At 39.6% G+C, this 19,916-nt stretch overlaps 1 protein-coding gene across 1 annotated transcript in view; it reads left to right on the forward strand.

Moving 5' to 3' along the window:
* Positions 1-19,916, forward strand: part of adgrl3.1 (adhesion G protein-coupled receptor L3.1) — a 116,390-nt gene that overhangs the window by 1,569 nt on the left and 94,905 nt on the right. The window contains exon 2 of the mRNA XM_028591577.1: positions 9,737-9,817. The gene's annotated coding sequence lies outside the window, so the exon portion shown is untranslated. The remainder of the gene's footprint in view (positions 1-9,736; positions 9,818-19,916) is intronic.

Raw genomic sequence — 19,916 nt, forward strand, 5'->3', positions numbered from 1 at the left:
CATAAAGGGCGGATGTCGCCACTTTAGGTTGGAGTGATTGACTCATCCGTCAGTGCTTCAGGTAAAAAAAGTTATTCCCCTGAGCAGGTGGGAAAATGGTCAGTTTAGGCAATTATCTGTTTCTGTGTCGGATAAAATTGACGTAGATTTGCTTCGCTGCCATTTTGGCAGCATCTGTTAAAGCACAGGCCTGTCTCCAAGGAGATTATTGTGTTTGCGGATGAGATGAATATCACTAGGTCATCTGTCATCAGTGCATCTGTTGTGTCTAAGTGATCATACACGTTCTTGCGTTTGTTTGCCAACTTGGTTATTTGTTCTAAATATTTGAGAAAAGATGTAACGTTTTGCTGTCCAAATCCTGCAGTTAGTGGTTGTACATGCCGGACAAGTTGTTTATTTGTTTTTAAACGTGGAGAAAAAAAATGTAACATCAACAGTATTTGTGTTTTGCTGTCCAAACTTACGATCTGCTACAGTGGATGTTTTTGGTTTACTTTTCTGACAAACCTCTCTGGAGGGCCGCAGGATGTTGGCAGACATCAAACCAGGTGTGTCAAAGAGCATCTTGGGTCACGTTAAGCAATGGCACCCACACAGCACTAACGTTGCTGAAGCACCTGAAGCTGTGTAATCTGCAACAGCAGCAATCAAACATTCTGCTGACAGTAGGTCTATCTGTCCTCCTTTCATTTGGTCACTAATTCATTTCACTTGTTATGATGCACGAGAAAAACAAAGCTCTTTGTTGGGAAAGCTGGGTGCAAGTAACGACAGTATTTGGATTGTTTGTTGACCGAGGGCCGACTGTCATTGTTTAGAGCTGTTGATGTAACACAATATTTGGTTTGGGTTTGAATGGCGCCAAAAATAGCAATAGCTGACCCTGTAATGGAAGCAGCCTGTGATTTAAATAAAAGATCATATATTAAACATCTTGTGAGCATTTAATCCTCGAGATGATGAAAATATACTTCGGCAGACAACATGATCCATTGCAGACAGACAATAACACACACATATACACATTTGTATATTAAGACTAGCAGACATATAATCAGTCTTCCAACAAGTTGAACTGCTTGTTGCTGAAGTCTCTATTTCCACCGTCTAGGGTTATTAGAGAGTCCAACTTCAACACTTGTGCAATTAATTCTGTTTAGTGGGCACATAGAACCTAAGGGCTGATTTCCCTAGAACCATTTTAACAAGTGTTGTCCTAAAGAATTTGCAGTTCCTGGGATCCAGTCCTCTATTTAGTTAATTTATGCATAGCACGGTAAAGGTTTGTGTGTCAGAGCCTTGTAGATAAACAGAAGGTGGTGTTTATTGTGCTCACAGACAACCAACCTTCCTGCATAAATAAATTGTCAGTCTTGTGGCTTAAGCTGTGAGGAAAACCAAAACAAATCTTAATGCGGCAATGATAATATTAAGTTTCAATGAAGGCAGAGCCGTTCAATTTGACTGCTCTCTTTCCTAATGCGACGATGATTCACATTTCTAGTCCCAACCCCACTTTGTGCACCGAGTTTAACCTCATTCAAAAGCCCTTTTTCTGCGCCAGCACTAGACGACATCTCTCTCCCGTATTGAAATAATGAGGCCAGATCCTTGCCCGTCTTCCTCATCCACCTAAAGCACTCAGTCATGTGTTAACACATACTTCCTCCAACCCTCCCTTCCCTTAAAGAGCAACCCCGGCTCTCTGCATTTTCCACCATCCACCACTGGAGCTCAGTTCACCTCTCTTAATGTGTGAAGCTCGCCTCCAATATCATTCAACCCCATTAGAGGTTCAGACCATGCGAGAGGACTGCGCACAGTGCACAGTTACTTTGCTCCCTGATTAGATATATGCTTAGGAAAGGGGAAAATCAGTAGCAGACGACTGGCTGTCAGATCTCAGGGCATTCACTGACTCATTGCTCCTATGGCCTCGACTAGAATAGCCCTCCAGAGATAGATGTCTTACTCTGCCTAAATATGGATCTGTTGGAAGGCTTTCTGCTTGAACCACCACGGCCTATTATCTGTCTGAATTTTTGGGACGATTGTAGGAAATGTACACTGTTGGCCTGACTGCTCGTGCCTTCTGTTAACTGGGCTGGTTGTGCGTATCACTGAAAGGGATATCATAATCCCGTTCAATGAGTATTGCATTATTTAGCAGTAAATTGTAATCATACAATTAAACAACGTAAGTAGAGCTGTGATGCCAATCAGCAATGGTTTTGAATCACTGCTAGATACAAATTGTTTAGATTAGGAGATTGACAGAAAATTAATCAGCATTAATTTTATAATCAATTATAAAGTAATTCTTCGAGCAAAAATGCCAAACCTTCTAAATTCTGAAAATATGCTAATATTTTGGGTTATTCAACAGTAAATTGAATATATTTAGGTTTTGGAGTGTTGTTTAGACCAAACAAAATGTCACATTGGGCTTTAGGAAAACTTGACGTCGTTTTTCAAAAGTTATTGATAATAATAATTCTAATAATAATAATAATAATAATTTTTTTCTTATGACATACTCCTGAAAAACAGCTACAAGTAGCTAAATCAAAGCTGTTGAACAGTGTGAAAAGTCCTTAAAGGTTTGATTGCATCTTGTCTTTAACAGCCAAATTAAAGAAGCCTGAGGACCTCAGGTTGTGATCCGTCTCAGACAGAATAAAACAATATTGAGAAATCAATCAGTGTAAATTAGTTCTGAAACTGCCAGCCATTTATTAGGACATCAAAATCGTGCCAATGTGTTGATGTCTTTGGCTCTTCCCTACTTTGTATTTCTTGCTACTTTCCTGCCATAAAAATCCTAAAGAGAACAAATATTGAATTTAATGAATTGGCCACCGTAACACTAAACACACGCTGATGGCTTGCACTTCACCATCTTGTTGCTTTTCCTTTGCAGTGATAAATCTTAGAGGCTTAGGCAGCTAAAATCAATGTCATTCTTAAATACAGACTTTTATTTGTTTTGCCTTGACCAGTTGACCAGTCTCAGTCTTTAATTTGTTTCTTAGGCAGCCCTGAATATTTCATGTCCAACTTTATGTCATTATTGACTTTTATTTATTGTGGCTTTAGCTTGCAAAACACCTTGCAATACAAGTTTTGAGGTGGGCTATATGAAGCAAAGATGAAAGTTATTGTACCATTCTGAATTACCAGTGCACTCCAGGAGGCTGTGAGTGGGTACATTTATGTCATTTTTCTGTACAATTAATCTTGGTAACAAATCAAAGAAAGATGGCTGTGTAACACCATTGATTTATAAACTGTTCATCTTAGCCTGTCTATCTAATTTTGTTTATCAGTTTTTACAATAACATTGTAAATGCTGCAACTCAAGCTGTGAAACACAATAAAATGTGTACTGTATGTCTACAGGCTTCTTCTTTTTTTCTGCAAATGGCCTTTACTAGCTACATGTTTAAGCAGCTGCTTTCTATGTTAGCTACTGTATTGTCCTTTAAACCTCTCACTCACTTGCTCTTTCATTCGACACATCTCCTGTCCACACTTCTTCTCAGTGCCCTTCACCTCCCAGTGCCCCATTCAAAGCTGTCACCACTCAATAGAAAACACACACACATGCATGCATTTCTTTCTACAGATACTCTTAACACACATCAAGACGGTACACATCAATTACCACCAGTCTTTCACACACACACACACACACACACACACACACACACACACACACACACACACACACACTTGTATGCTAACACACGTTAAGCTCACACACCCACAGTGAGCCACACATAGACATTGCCTGCAGCTGTATATTTAGTGACACACACAGTGCCATTAGGGAGATGAATGGAGAATCAGTGTACAAGGCTAGAGTGATTGTAAGAAGCTCACTCCAAGGTCTGCCGATTATTTTGGTCTCCGCAGGAAATCATTTACAATAGCCCTTACCCCCTCCTCTCCTCTTCCCAGTTCAGACCATTTAAACAGTGTGTTGCTATGTGTGTGTGTGTGTGTGTGTGTGTGTGTGTGTGTGCATGCGCACCGTGCATATGCAAGTCTTATGTCAGTCACCACGGTATTAATGGGGAAATTCTTTGCTGTGTTGTTTGTGCGGTTGACTTTAGCGTGCTGAGGAGGCCTTGCTTGTTTAGAGAATGGGGTGCTTGGAAATGAGTCATACACAATGTGATGCAACACAGCGGAGCAGATTTGAATTATGGGGCAATGAACAATGAGGTCATCACAGGGCTGGGGGCATAAATCTCCCGGTGCCATGGTCTAACACAGCATTTCTTATCAATGGAGGAAACTGCAGCAGGATTTGAAAATGCAGTATTGTTTAAGAGACCAATTCAACGTTGCAAATAAAGGCCTGGGTTGGTTGACTTCAGTGACTGAGACAATGGAAGGGGAATTCTGGTTTAATTGCAACGCCATTGTATTTCGAGTGCCGCTTACTTCAACTAACAACAGTTGCATATAGCACTCCAGATTATTTGCAGATTGTTCATCTGTTGCAATATTTCCTTTCCACCCAGCTTTTGAAATGCTTGCATGTCTCTTAAATCCACCATACTGCATCCAATGATATTTTTTCCATATCTTTTCCTTCTTCAGCAGATTGTCCACAATCAGCGTCTGCTGTAATACCATCATCCCCAGGCCCCTCTTAAATTTCCTGCTTACTGGGCTTTTACTTTAACTGCATTACATACATCTTCCACTCCCTGCTCATCTGCTTCCTTTCAGCATAAACCAGGCTGAAAGATCTAACTCAAAGTGTTTTGATGCATCTGGCTGTTTGATGGTAAATTAAAAAATAATAAAAATAATAATATTGTCATTTATTGTGCCTGTTCAGTGGCACAACTGTGATCTTGATTAATATCGAATGGCGTTTTCATTACAAGTCTTTGAGAGTGAAAATATGTGCCAGGGAGTATTGATCTGGAGCTTAGTTGATGGTGCAGTGTGATAGGCTGAAGAAGGGGCGAGGATGACTAGATGGTTATTCTTGATGGAACAAAGATATCAAGAAATGTAGAAGTGATCAATGGCTTGATAATGTATGTTTACATCATTTGTGCTGTTTTGTGTTTTTCCCTCATGTTATCGAGCTGACTAGCCTTGTGTCGAGTGTAAATATAGCACCTAACTGCCTAAGGTAAAATCCCCTTTGACTGGCTGGTGAATAATTCTGTGTGAGCATGGTGCTCAAATCTGCTGGGTTACTTTTAGCACATTCACAACGGGGGTGACTCTAAAATAAACTGCGTGGTTCAGTTTCTGCAGAGGACGTTACAACTCATTTGAGATAAAAGCGCCATGCCCCTGTGGCATGTATCAGCACCCGTCAATTTGTCCCAGACGTATCTTTCACATTTTGCAATAAAACCATTTTACCACCGCTGTGTTTTTGCAAGGGAGGCTGATAGTGTCACACCAAGATAGATGAGTACCACTCTGGCCTATGGGCCTGCAATAACTTACATGGACCACGTGTCTGTTTTCTAACCATGTAAGAAATTGTATGCCTGCTCTCCTGCAGTGTGCTTACGTATTTTTTGAACCCCCTTGATTGGCTCTCGCTTAGACGGTATGATAGATGGGACGGTATCCATCACATGCTTCAAGATAAGAGGGAAAACCTTTATTGTCAAGTAAGGGTGTGCTGAAGCTAGCCTTTGATAAATGATATTTGGTATTTTAAAAACCAATCTTTGTGTAAAACCCATGTGAAGCAATTACTATAAGCTAGTTTTATGGGTATGATATATATATATATATATATATATATATATATATATGTGTGTGTGTGTGTGTGTGTGTGTGTGTGTGTGCACACACATTGAAACATCTCATTGTCCGGGGTTGAGTACAGTTGATTACAGTTCAACGGTTCACAATCACCGGACAAATCAACCAGTTTTTTGTTTCATCATGTACACCTCCTTTCCTAACCCCTCTTTCCATCTCTTTCCATCTCTCTCTCTCTCTCTCTCTCTCTCTCTCTCTCTCTCTCTCTCTCTCTCTCTCTTTCAAAGATTTATGTAGGGCACACAGACAAGAGTCTTTAATTTTACGCCTGGGTAGACCATCTACACTATTGCTCCATATTCTCCATGCTTATATCGAATCTGTCGAAGCCCAGGGGGAGAATTGTGGTTTTAACATGAACATATAGGGGACTCCACCCTTTAAAGGAATTGCCATGAATCTGAAATCATAAAAACCAAGAGGCATCAAGACATTTCTGGTGTCTTATGGCGCAATCTGTTGTTTTGAAGCGTAATTACAAAGAGTTATACATAAAAAAATAAATCATAAAAGCATACTGTGGAGTCATACTAATTACATACAGCCGGCTCATGAGTAATGAGCAATGCTGTATGCAACCACTGCCTCTCATAATAGAAAACAACATTGTTTTACTGTGAGAAAATGGTCAGCATCTTTCATGTGAAATATATTTACCTTTTTTTTTCTTCCAGGAAGACATTGTGCAGTTTAAAAAAAAGTCTTTCTTCTCCTCATCACGTCCATCCATTGTTCAGGCTAAGCCACTTTCTGTCCAGAACCCTGTCGCTCAGCGCCACTCAATAGTTCTTACAGTAAGCATTCACCATTTTCCAATCTAAATCTTTTCCCTCTTCTTTTCTCCACTGCTGGATGCTCTCAGAGGAGCCCTCTCGCCTTTATTTGATCAAAATCTTGCTTCTATTCTGAACTCACATGGTGTTAAAAGTATGAAAGAAGGATGTATGTAGGAAGTATGCAGGTGGCCCTTGCATATGCAGCTAAATCATTGAAAATTGAGCTGTGTTGATATCAATATAGCCATTATTCAAACATTGACATGGTTAGCAACTTTGTTGCAGCAGCAAAAAAATTAAAATTTAAAATAATTAGAGAAAGAGTTGTGTACAGTACTAGTCTGTTTGTCTACATTGGTTTCACCTCTTTTAATTCTATCATCAGAAGACAAGAGCCTTGATATGGGATGATTGTGCAAAAACCTGGATTACATTTAGTGCCACTGTTTTCAAAATTCCTTCTTGTAACAATATCTGTGCATTAAAACTACGGTATAGTTAGGGATTCAGTAACTAAAATACCTGGTTAAGATTAGGAAAGGTTGTGTTAACAATACATGCTACACACCCATCTTCATCCTGACCTTAATATCTTTACTTTCCACCTCACTGAAGGGCAAACTACATCCTGCATTGACACTGTAATGTTACTGTAACACTGTAACACTGGTGATAAGATTGCGGAGTATGGAATTATCCAATATGAATGTAATTCCTAGTGATACTGGGCTGGTGTGTCTGTAGGCAAAATTAAACACTTGTTTCGTCTAGTTGCAGCTAGAGACGGTCCAATACCATTTTTTGCTTCCGGATACCAATTCTGATACCTGAACTTGCGTATCGGCCGATACCGAGTACAGATCCGATACCAGTGTGTCATATATTTTTATTATGTTTTAACAACTGTATACTACTATCCCTGTATGTGGATAGTAGTATGTGATCTTATTTCTATCTTTGTTGTCGGTCTGGCTCAGGTTAAACTCTTTGTGATACATGAACAAACACAAACAATGAATGAAAAGAACAAACAGCAATGAACATTTTGACAATGTGTTTTTTATTATCCCGTTTGACAGTCAGTTATAACGGACCAGCCAAAAAAGTGGTGATCGGTGGGAACATAAGGGCTTAATTGCCGGCGGCAGGCGGACGTACAGCGGGGCAGCAGAGGTATCGGATCGGTGCGTTAAAATTAACTCCAGTACATTTTCTGTTTTAAACTTCACCGCAGAAATACCGATACCAGATCTGTGAACCGATTTTAGGCAGTTTCTTTGTTTTGTAGTCGATAGTTCATCTTTTAGTTTACTTAAGTGGAAGCAGTATCAAGTGGAACATCTCTAGTTGCAGCTTTCAAGATGGTTCCTGGAAAGCTGTTGACCTGCGCCTTCTGACATCAGAAAAGAGAACAAATTAGGATTTAACAAAGAATTCCTCTTGAGTAATGAAACAACTGCTTGATACACAGCTGATGTATGCATGGACTTTTGCAATGCTGCACCAAATAATCCTCTCTTTTCCACTTGTTTACGTAAATGAGTCTAATGAAAAAGCCCATTCCCCGCCTAGTTCCGCTCCTATTACAACCTTGTTTCGTCACCACCTCGCCTGTGCATCCAAACCTGTTTCTTTTCCACCTTTCTTCCTCCATTCCTCCTTCATTGATCCCTCCATTGTTGACCAGCACTGTGTGAATAATGTATACTGTGTTCTGAGAGAAGCGAGCAAGACATGAATGAAGGTGCTGTATACTGTAGGTGGGGGAGCTTAGGGTCTAACTTATTTCTCGCCAATACTTTGTTGCCTCAGGCAATTGTCCTGAATTGTAATGCATGCATAGACATATAACATTGGGGTTAACACTCATTCACATGCAGACATGTGAATACATGCAAACACATGCATGTACATTAACGCAGTACAGTGAATCCATCTTTTGTTGATTTGTCCACCCAACCATATAGATATTGCTCATGGCCTTCTGTACTGGCTAACAGAACCAATTACTGCACAACTCTTTATTATGTGTGTGTGTGTGTGTGTGTGTGTGTGTGTGTGTGTGTGTGTGTGTGTGTGTGTGTGTGTGTGTGTGTGTGTGTGTGTGTGTGTGTGTGTGTGTGTGTGTGTGTGTGTGTGTGCGTGCGTGCGTGCATATTACAATATGTTTATGCACTGGTTTTTGTGTGCCTGTGAAAATCTTGCAAAGCACGCAGAAAAAGACTGGAAGAGAAAATTCAAGGCCAAACATATATATGTGCCCCCCTCCCCCCAGTAAACAGCAAAACACACACATAAACTAGTTTGCATGCCAAGAGGAGCACACAAAGCCATGTCCAATGTCAGTCACAATACACACACTCACATTGAGATTGTCCCTGGTGAGATGAGGCTGCAAAATGTACCCTCAAGTGAAGTAGGTTGGGGAGGGTGCAGGTGAAGAGAGAGCTGAGAGAGAGAGAGAGAGAGAGAGAGAGAGAGAAGGAGTTTCCAAAACAGAAGGGGAATATTGTGAAAAAGTACACAGTGATGAGAAACAGGGAAATATGCAGAGGGGAAATAGGGAAAGGAAATAAAGGCACAAATAGAAAAACATATAAGAGGCATTCTAACTGTGAATAAGTGCCACTCTGCACTATAGGAACAGAGCTAACAATTTCCCTTTCTAAAAAGTGTCTCTGGCATTTGGCAGTGAAATGTCACCCATATAAACCAGTTATCATGGCATGTGAGAGCTTTTTAGCTGTAAACTGCCAGCGAGCACAGATAGACCATTATAGACTTTGATACCCTGACACTTAAGAGGTCATTACGAGGCAGAGCGTGCGTGTGTATGCGCAGCACACAGACACACAAACATTAAACAAGCAATCACGAGCGGAAGTGGCTGGTGAATTGCCTGGTTCATGTGATGAGTGGTGGGTTATGGCTATTCACACAATGTTGAGGGGGTCGTTATTCACATTGCACCCCACATTCACTACATATTATGGCTATCTGTCTCTATTGTGAAAAATGACAGGGACTTCAGTTCCCTGAGCTTGAATAACTCCCACCCTTCTCTCCCTCTGTTTCTGTCTGTCTCTCTCTTTCTTTGCCTTTCTGTCTCTCCCTTTTGCTCTGTCTCCTCTTTCTCTCTGCCTCTACAGGACTAGGATGTCCAGCTGCCACTGAGATGTGATTCTCTGGGGTTTCATTTCCCTTTGACAAAGCAAAGTACACTATAACAGGTGAGTCTGAATACACAGCATTTCACCCTGTGATAATTTTAGACATATTTAACAAGGGATGTTGACTGAGAATGCATTCTTATTTACAACAGGCTTATTTAGGCCTAGGGAATAGTCACATAAATGTATACACACACCTGGTGTGCTGTTTTTGCCTATTCTACAGTATGCATTATGCTTTTTTAGAACACAAATATGACCCAGCGTTCTCCCCAGAGATCTTAGGGTTCCATCTGTGCCAGGGAGTGCTCTAATTGGCCCGACAAATGTGACCTCTCAAACTGCTAATCCAATCAGATGTGGCCCACCGAGCTTCAAAAAGAATACAAAACAGCATGCAATACGCAGCAAATGCAACAACAGAATACAGTAGAATGGAGTTGAATAGAACAGGTAGTGCAAAGCTGCGTGCTGTTAGCCCCAGAGAGTATAAAACGGAGCACAAAATTGAAACAAACATCAAATTAATTGCAATCAGCCTGCTGTTCTTTGAACACATCGACAGGAGTTAAACCACAAAGCCAGACCTTCATCTGCCCATGAAACCACTCGCTACAACTTATTTACAGTGTATTTACAAGCTGAGCCGGGCCTGTAAAATGTCGAATTTACGAGCTCCTTTTTAATTAGAAATACTGTCTCCTACAGTTAGGCTGATGAATTGCACATTCAATTTATTGACACTAGAGGAGGGTGCAGTTTTTGGGTATTGACAGCTAGTCAGAGTATTCCGGTTGACATCAGTTTTTCAATGAGAGGAGAAATATGTGGCATCTTTGCTGTATAAAAACCCTGAGGCCATGTTTTAATGTGGGATCCTCTTCTTAATTAATTGAACAGGCTGAGAGTATTGTGAATGAGGGCTCTCTCTCTCTCTCTTTCTCCTTCAATGTGGTGTAGCAGTTCACTATGTAGTTAGTTAAGCTGTATCTATTTCTTGGCAAGGTCAAGTATCCTACCACTTTAATAAAATATTAAAATAAATACACAAGGACATGTATGGGACAATTTCAAAATGTCAGTTGTGGGTATCTAAAGGTCAACTAGTTTGCAGATAGGCATAGTACTTTTTCATGAATTTTATTTTTTTAAAGGTTTTACAACCATTTAAAAAACATTGTGCCATTGTGGTTAATTCTAATAATGTTTTTTTGGTATGAGTTCTTTTTAGCTTGAGGCTAAAACATTTGTTCATCCTTATTATATCTATGTTTTCTTAGTTTTAATGTACTTGATATAACCTTGCGAATGTAGTGAGTGTATGTGTCCATTTGAAATGCACTTCCTGTCCAGTGTGTGTCACCCTGCATGCCTTCCTTCCTTCACTCTTATATGACTCTGAATGTTTGCTTTGAAATCTAATTCTGTGATATCAGGGCTGCATTTTGTCTTTATTTCACTGTAACAATGAGTGAAAAGAAAGAACAACAGGAAAGGGGATATATCATTCTTCATATGGGGGATGTGGGGAACAGGTGTTTCCCGCTCCGCATGCACAAACATACAACCTTCATTTACCACATTACTAATGAGCGCGCAGATTGAAATACAATTTGTATCAGTTGCATTGGTTAGACAACGATTACATGTGAAGTGAGTCACTCTGCAGTATAGGGCAGATACTGTATACTGCAGATAAATGCTCATCTGGACATACAAAATGTAACACATACTGCAACTGAAAACAAAACAAAATCGTTCTTACATTTTCTGACTCTTTGATTAAAAAACAGATACCATTCTTGTTGGCATAAAAAAAATACAAGTATGGCTGTAGCAACCCTTACACAAATTGCACCTGATGGCACACATGCACACACACACACACACACACACACACACACACACACACACACACACACAATCCTTTGCCCCCTGTTGCCACCCCCAATGAATACAGGCTTATTGTCTTATAATGTGACCTTTGCCTTGAGCGGAGAGGGCTTTGTCCTAAGACAATAGAGTCCATATTTTAAACCATGCCAGTCAATGCCGTCCACACAGCTGCCAGAGAATGGGTACAGATTGTTCAGGGTCCAAGTTGAAGGCTTTGAGGCAGGCACTTGTGTGTGTGTGTGTGTGTGTGTGTGTGTGTGTGTGTGTGTGTGTGTGTGTGTTTGTCTGTGCCTGTGTTTTTTTGTCTGTAATGTTTGTGTCTGTAAGAAGCCTGTTTTCCAGAATCAGCAGATGGGCCTGTGCAATTAGACTCAGCCTTCTTCCCTTGTGTGCTCACATGCACATGTGCACACACACACACACACACACACACACACACACACACACACACATGCACGCATGCACGCACGTAACAAGCATACACACACAAACACACCCAGGTCTGGGCATGAGGCAAATGTCTCTGAAACAGTGGATCTGGAAGATACTGTAATGGAGGCGGACATTGAGAAATGACAATAGAGTTGCCAGGGTAACCACTAAAAACACTAAAAAAGTTGATATACCTAACTACCTATCTATCTATCAGGGCTGGGTGATAAATCAATATTGTCATATATTGACTTTCAACAGAATCATATAGTGATGATATGGACATATTGTGTTGTTGTTCAAGTTAATTATTATGAGCTGTAATTAAAAACAATATATTTTTATAAAATATTTATTTAAGTGTTTGTTTTGCACAAATGAAGCCGACCTTCAATGATATAAATGGGGTGGACATAATAATAGAAACACTTGTCAGTATAATGCAATATAATTTAACAGCACCACAAACTACATCTGCCAAAATGACCATGCAGTTCAAACTAAAATTGAACATTAGAGGTTAGGTGCACCTCAGTAAACTGGCAACTGAGTGTATAAGTGTGATTATTCTTGTGTTTGTTTTCAGGACAAAGTCTACTGTATAGTAAAGGTTAATGATTCCAAACAAGCTACAATTAAAACATTAATTTGAGTAAAGGTTTTTGTGTTACACATGCAAAGTTGTCATGCAGTATGTAACAGTGAAGCACAGTTCACTGCTTTGAACATTAGTTTGATCAATTAACATGTGAATTTGAATGCATTTGCAATATTTATGATATATACATGTTTTGAAGATATATTTATTTAATATTGCAATAGAAATTTCAACTAGAGCTGAAATAGTTAATCAAATCGATTTGCTGTTCATCAGCAAATTAAAAAACTGTTTTATTGATTCAGTATTTTCTTGAGCAAAAATGCCAAACAGATTTTCAAAATGTGAAGACTTGATTTGAGGACTTTTGTTTTTCATATGATAGTAAAGTGATAGCTCTTGGTTTCAAACTGTTAGTCCACCTCTCTATTCCTCTGTCTCTCTCTCTTAAAGGGGTACACATCTCAGCTCATAAACAATAGTAGAATACGACCTGACTATCTCAGTACACCATCTCCACATTTAGCCTTACCAGCCATGTATTGACCTGCAGTAACAGATATAGGCTCAGAGGAAATGAGCTTGTGACTGAAAGGTCACAATTTAAAATCTGAGTAGTATAGTAGCTGTGAAAATCCTGGCAGTTTAAATCCCTCAACAACTACCATCAGGGCTGTGACCTCTGGGCGCTTAACCTTTAGCTGTTCCAGTGGAGCAGCTCGGTGTCCAATAGTGCGAGACTGTGTGACTGTGCTGCGCAGCTCCCAGGTGTGACTGTGTTAATGTGTGAATTTGGTCCGACCTTCCTTCCTCTCAGCTACTTCCCCTCAGCCATTCATGCAAACATTATTATGTTCTTTCTTAGTCAACAAGCCACGCTAAACGAGGCTTATGACTTGATAGCTTATGAATGTGTGCTATTTTTGGTTATTATTCCAGCTTTGAGTGTTAATGATTTCATTCCTAATTTGATGCACCACATCGTTGTCGGGATAAATTCCGTTGATCTTAGATTTGCTGTTTATTGTCGATACATGCAATTTTGCCATGCTGCTACCATGATGTATCTGCTGCCTGGTGGCTGAGTATCCTGTTGACTGTGCTAAAGATACCAGTCAGTCCCTTATGCACTCTTATTTTTTTCCCTCCTCGGATCAAGACAGGGCACCACGGGAGCAAACACACGCACACGCCCACACATACACTGACGTAAATGCGTAAACAAAGACTCAAATGTACACCACTTGCAAACACAAATACATTGCCACACACACACTCACGCACGCACGCATGCACGCATGCACGCACGCACGCACGCACGCACGCACGCACACGCATGCATGTTCGCACACACACACAGACACACACACATCAGGGAATAGCCCACAGGGATGCTCTTTGTCAACAACTTGGAAGAAAGCAACTATTTAGGGCCACTGTATTCCTGGAAGGATAAGCCATCTTATTTGTGTGAGGAGCCTGTGTGAAACAAAACAAGTTTCAGCAGTTACAACCACTCTCTCTTCCCCACAGTGTCTTCTCATATTTGTGCTGTTCTGCTTATGAATCAGTGCTAATTGTGTAAAGTAGAAAACGGTATATTGTGAATGTAAATTTCCAACAGGCTTGGCGTGATGATGAGCAGATGCACTCACAGATGTTTTGCCTCCATGTGTCTGTTTACCAGTTCAATTATCCCTATTGCATACTGTAGAGATTTGTTATTCTATTCAAGCGCTTCAGCATACATTCCAGGAAAAACACTAGTTAGTGAAGTATTACAAGCCTGTGTTAACTCCATTCTTGCTGGCAAAGAGTACTGTTTGTTTGATGCATTTAGGAGAATGAAAAAGTTAAAAACACTATAAATGTCAAAACTTAAATACACTATTTCACTCTGTTGCATTATGCAACATGTTGTTCAAGAAACGATGGTCTGACTTGGTCAAAGATTATAATTTAATTGTGCTGGTAAATACTGTGAAGGCATATGTGTTGCTATGGCAACTTTTATGGGAGGCTGTTGGGCTCAGAATTTCACTTTTTAGTAAAGAAACATTTCCTAGCCTATCCTACCCATTATCAAATAGGATTAAATCCTGTCTCCTCCTTTCAGTTATTGTAAGGAACGATTCCAGACCCTGCTGGCATCCATATGTGACCCTCACATTCAACTCATGTTTTCGGAACTGGAATCTATCCAGAATTATGATTTTGAAAGGGAATCCATGTTCAAGACTACTAGCTACAACCTGAATACAAGATCTCTGCAGTATAAGAGGAATTTCTGATCAAATATTTCTCACTAGCTCAATTAAGCATTGATGGAACAAGGGTGCACACAGTCTTACACACCCTAGTTTTCTTTTCTTTGGACTTTGTAACTTTTGAAAAATGAACTATTCTCTCACAATTCTCTACTTTGTAATATGAATACAAATGCACTGTAATATAAAACATTCTATATGTCATTTTAAAATACAAAACTTATTTGAAGCACATCAAATTGTGCAAAATGGCATGGCAACGTAAAAATGACAAAACAATGTGAATAGAACAGTTATGTAAGTTAAGTAACGCCATTTTAGGTATTATTGCAATAGCATTATATAAAGCAACAACAACATGTACTGTATATGGAGTGTGGCATATTATATGTACATCACCAGCATCATATACTTTCAAAAATCTATTACAGAATAGAGATACAAAGAAACATTTGTGGTCCACCCACTGCTCCTTTGAATTACTGTATTTTCAATACATATGGCTGCTCTGGTTTGTTGATTGGAATACATCAGCACACCAGGGATATGAAACTGCAATAAGATCCAGACCTCTACAGTGCGTGATTTGAATATGAAATGATTAGATTATTGATTTTGGTTATTTGGGTCTCCCGCCCGGCCGAGATGATATTGTGGAAGCGCAATCACCATAGCTGACATTTAGCACTGTGTTTACCTTTGCTGTCTCCATTGATTGCTTCAAAATCACCGCCCATACATCCTGTCGCAGCTCATTGTATCATCGTTTTATGCTATTTCAGAAAAGTGATGGATACAGCTTATCAAAAATGCAACAGTTGCGGTCTGTGCCGGCGCAGAAAATAACCACATTGCCACGCAATCATGGAACAGGCTTGCTTTTCAAACACCACTGAATATCATTATACAGATAGTGGATGCATATGGGGGTGGGGGGGGGGGAGGTGAATGACTCTAAAATCGGTCTTTAACATGTGTTTGTAACACAGGAATAGTATTTATAGCTTTCTCCATTAGACTGATGAGGGTTTGCCAATTTCTTTTCACCCTGCACACTGAAAAGTAAAGCTCATCCTCAACCCAGCAGGGAACAGTGATAAGTCTTGTTTTTTACATTTTAATTTTCCAGGTACATTCCTCGCACTGAATCACCACCGCTGCACCTCTTCAATCCCAGAAAGCTTTGAGGGAAATCTCTTCTTCAGTTTAGATTTGTGATTTTGTTTCTGAAAAAGAAGTGAAAACGTATCATCTTACAATACTCCCATATCACTGTGGACATCTGTCATGAGACATTTTACACACATCATCGCTCAGCAGCCAAAGTGACTTAAAGAGATTGTAGTGTTAATGTTACCCCACAATATTTTTTATTTATACTTATATACTTTATTTCCTTGTTTTGTCCACCAGCGCATTTCCTTACGCAGGTGGAAATGAATGTACTCTCCTCTTAGGTATATCTCTCTGTATTTCCAATGCCATTTTCTCAGTAGTTGGACAATCCAGTGTTAAGTGCCTCCTTTTATATTTATAAACCAGTGTTGGTGCCTATGCAATATTAAATTAAGAACAGGGCCCTGTAAGCGCCCCAGAAAGGCCTTTTTGAATAAATATTTCAGGACTCTTGATATACACAGTTCATATCTGCTCTGTAATGCAGGAGGCAAAGGTTTGGTTCTAATGTCGTATGCAGAAATCACTTTTTTTTTTTTTTTTTTTAATCTACATTCAGACTTGTATTCAAACTTTAATTTGCTGATTCGGAGATATGCTGTTATTTCTAGGAAACTATTGGGATCTTACGGAGCCCCGGAAGGGTCACGGCAATATTCTTAAGTTTTGCATTCTCTCCCAATATTTTGCGTTCCCTCGCAGTATGTTTTGCGTTACCTCACAAAACATTTCTTCATCCATTCTCGAGTAATGGGTCTATTTCCACTCAGCTGCCTAGGGCAACGCCACAATATGGATCAGCTCATTGAATTTTACTTTGAGCTGGGAATGCTGATATAACCTACTGCTCAATGGGCAAATTCATATCTGTTCTACAATCAATAACTATTTCTTAAATGAATGAAAAGATAAAGTGCGTGTGTCGCATGTGGCGATAAACCAATACCTACTGATCGAACTATCAGAGAATCTGTAGCTCCCGTCAGAGCTTTATAGAGGCTCCGCTCATGTTTTGCTAACTCACCTTGTGTCCATTTTATTTCTATGGTTGTATCAAATTAGACAAATAAATATGTTCTTTATCAGACAGTACACAAACACGTACATATATAACCTATTTAGACACCACCTAAATTAGAAACCGCATAATAATGCTGCAATAGACCCAAAATTAGGCTGACACTATGAATTTCAAATCAAATATCCTAATACTTCTAAGTTATTATAAGACACCCTTTTATCTAATTTGAAATCAAATACAATGCTATTAGATCCCAAATGTGTTACAGTAGATGCCATACTACCAAATTGTAGACTTAGACACTTTACCAACCTAAACATATAGACAGTAGGCTGTTATTATAAGAATGTAATGCCATATCGGCCATAACCTTTAGTCAGACAAAACCCTGAGAGCTCAGAAGACAATAACTTTATTTGGTCTTAGTTAAGTTTCACTTTCTTATGTCATTTGTGGCTGATTAGAAGAAAACTGCCGTAAAATAAGTCAAATCACATCAGATCACATCTGGTCACTTACAGCCCACATGCAGACACCAGACTGTGATGTAATTTTTGATGTAAATCTGATGTAATTAAACAGATTTGTCCCACACAGTATAGCCTACAGGAAACTAGACTATTACAGGTAGAAAATGAACATATAGGATGACTGGAAGGGTTGTAGCCATAGTTGATTGTAACCACAGTGCAGGCTGTATTTTCACGTTTTTGTCCCTGAACTAACATTCTCTCTTTGTAACACTAATAGGGAGCTGCAGATTCTATGATAATTCAGTGTTGGTTCATCGCCATATCATGCGAACGTCTGACATTCTTTTTTATACATTAAAAAAATTGGCTGTTGATTATACCCTATATGAGATACAAATGTGCCCATTGAGCAGTATATCAGCATAATTTCCAGCTCAAAGTAAAATGCAATGAGCTGATTCATAGCGGTGGGCAGCTGAGTGGAAATAGACACATGGCTCAGAAGGAATGGAAGAAGAACATTTTTGTGAGGTAACGCAAAACATATTGCGAGGGAACGTAAAATACTGCGTGGGAACGCAAAACTTATTGTGTGGGAATGCAAAACATATTGGGAGGGAACGCAAAATACTGCGAGAGAATGTAAAACATTTAAAAAGTAGTCCCCTGAAAAAATATTGCCATGACCCTTCTGGGGCTCCGTAGGATCTATCTGGCATATGGGAAAGAAAAAAAAAAAAAACATATCGCCTTAGTAGAAATCTCATTATCTAGGTCCTGACAATCTTCATACGTTTTTAATGTGAGGTGCTTTTGAAATGCAGAACAATGAGTGTAGAGGACCTGAAGACGGCAAACATTTAAAATATTCTTTAACAGAGCACCAGAGGGAGATGGATTGACAGGGTGGATGATAGAAGGGACAGAGGAGGCAACATGAGAGACGAAAAAAAGACAGCGAGAGGGAAGTTAAAGGCAGATAAGTAAACAAGACTAGATGAGGGATAACAACATGGGGATGACAATAAATGGAGGAAGAGAACGGAACTGAAAAAAATAATTGATAAATTAAAGAAAAAGCTAACAAAACAAGTGTAGGCATGTAAACATTTGAGTGTATTCTACTGCTAACCAAGCCTGGCCCCTTTATGAGGGATAAATCTAGGCCAAGAGTGTCGTGTCCTGCCTGTTTGTCTCCCTCCTCTTGGATGCAGCATCATTCACTGCTGAGCTGGCTGTTCTATGTACTGTACAGGACAACTTTCTCCCTCTCCCTCTCTCGCAAAACACAATCACGCACACACAAACTTTGCCTCTCTCCGCTGCTGGCTTTAAGGCATGGCTTTGACGGATCCGTTGTGACAGTACTGGGTTCAGAGCACAGTGACAGAGAGGAAGAGAGGGAGATGGTGATGGGGGAGAGAAAGGGTGGCTCGAAGAAGAAGACAGATGAATCAAAGGGAGGAAAACAACAGTAGTGGCAGTGGAATCAACATCACTGCATCTCCAGCTGACATAATTGATTGTATCAGAGGCAGTTTTGTAAAACATTAACTTCCCCCTTATGGGTTAGTCGGCTGCATTGCCACACAGAATTGAAAGGCTGCACATGCGTGCGTGGGCATATGTATGACTGGGTGCTTGTGTGTGTGTATTTTCATGTGGTAGTCTACAGTTGTTTGTTTTGCGCGTTCATTTGTTTGTTTTTGCTTCTTTTTTCTTGTTTGTCATTAGCCGATGATTCTCGCATGAGTCAACCTACTCTAACATGACAAATGAGAATTAGTAATTAAATAGTAATTTGCTACAATGAAATTTGCTTAAAATAACAATAATGCAATGTGATAGTGCCTTACAAAGGCAGACAGCAGTTATACAGAAACAGTAAAGTGAAAACACTAAAAAGTAGTTAAAATCAGATATTGCTCTCTGTTTGGACAATTTAAAGAGCATCGAAGCTAGGCTAGCTAGCATTTAGCAGAACTGGTTTAGTTCTAATTCGTTCTGGCGTAACTTTTTTTTTCCATTGTAACAATAATTTAAGATTTAGCTACTGCCCAATTACTAAAATTATATAGCACCAACGACAGGAATCACATTGTCTGTAAATTAGCTTTAGCTAAGGCTTGCTGTGACAGTGCTCCGGCTAGCTTTAACTAACTGCAGTGCTGTCACTGCAGTTTAGTTTAAACTGTATTTTTACATGTTTTTTCAATTGTACATTTCTATTGCATGATCATTTTTATATAGTGAAACAGATGTCAAAAAGTCAGATTCCGGTTTTAGCTTAGGGTTG

This window comes from Perca flavescens, chromosome 2, assembly GCF_004354835.1.
Source record: "Perca flavescens isolate YP-PL-M2 chromosome 2, PFLA_1.0, whole genome shotgun sequence".
NCBI lineage: Eukaryota > Metazoa > Chordata > Actinopteri > Perciformes > Percidae > Perca > Perca flavescens.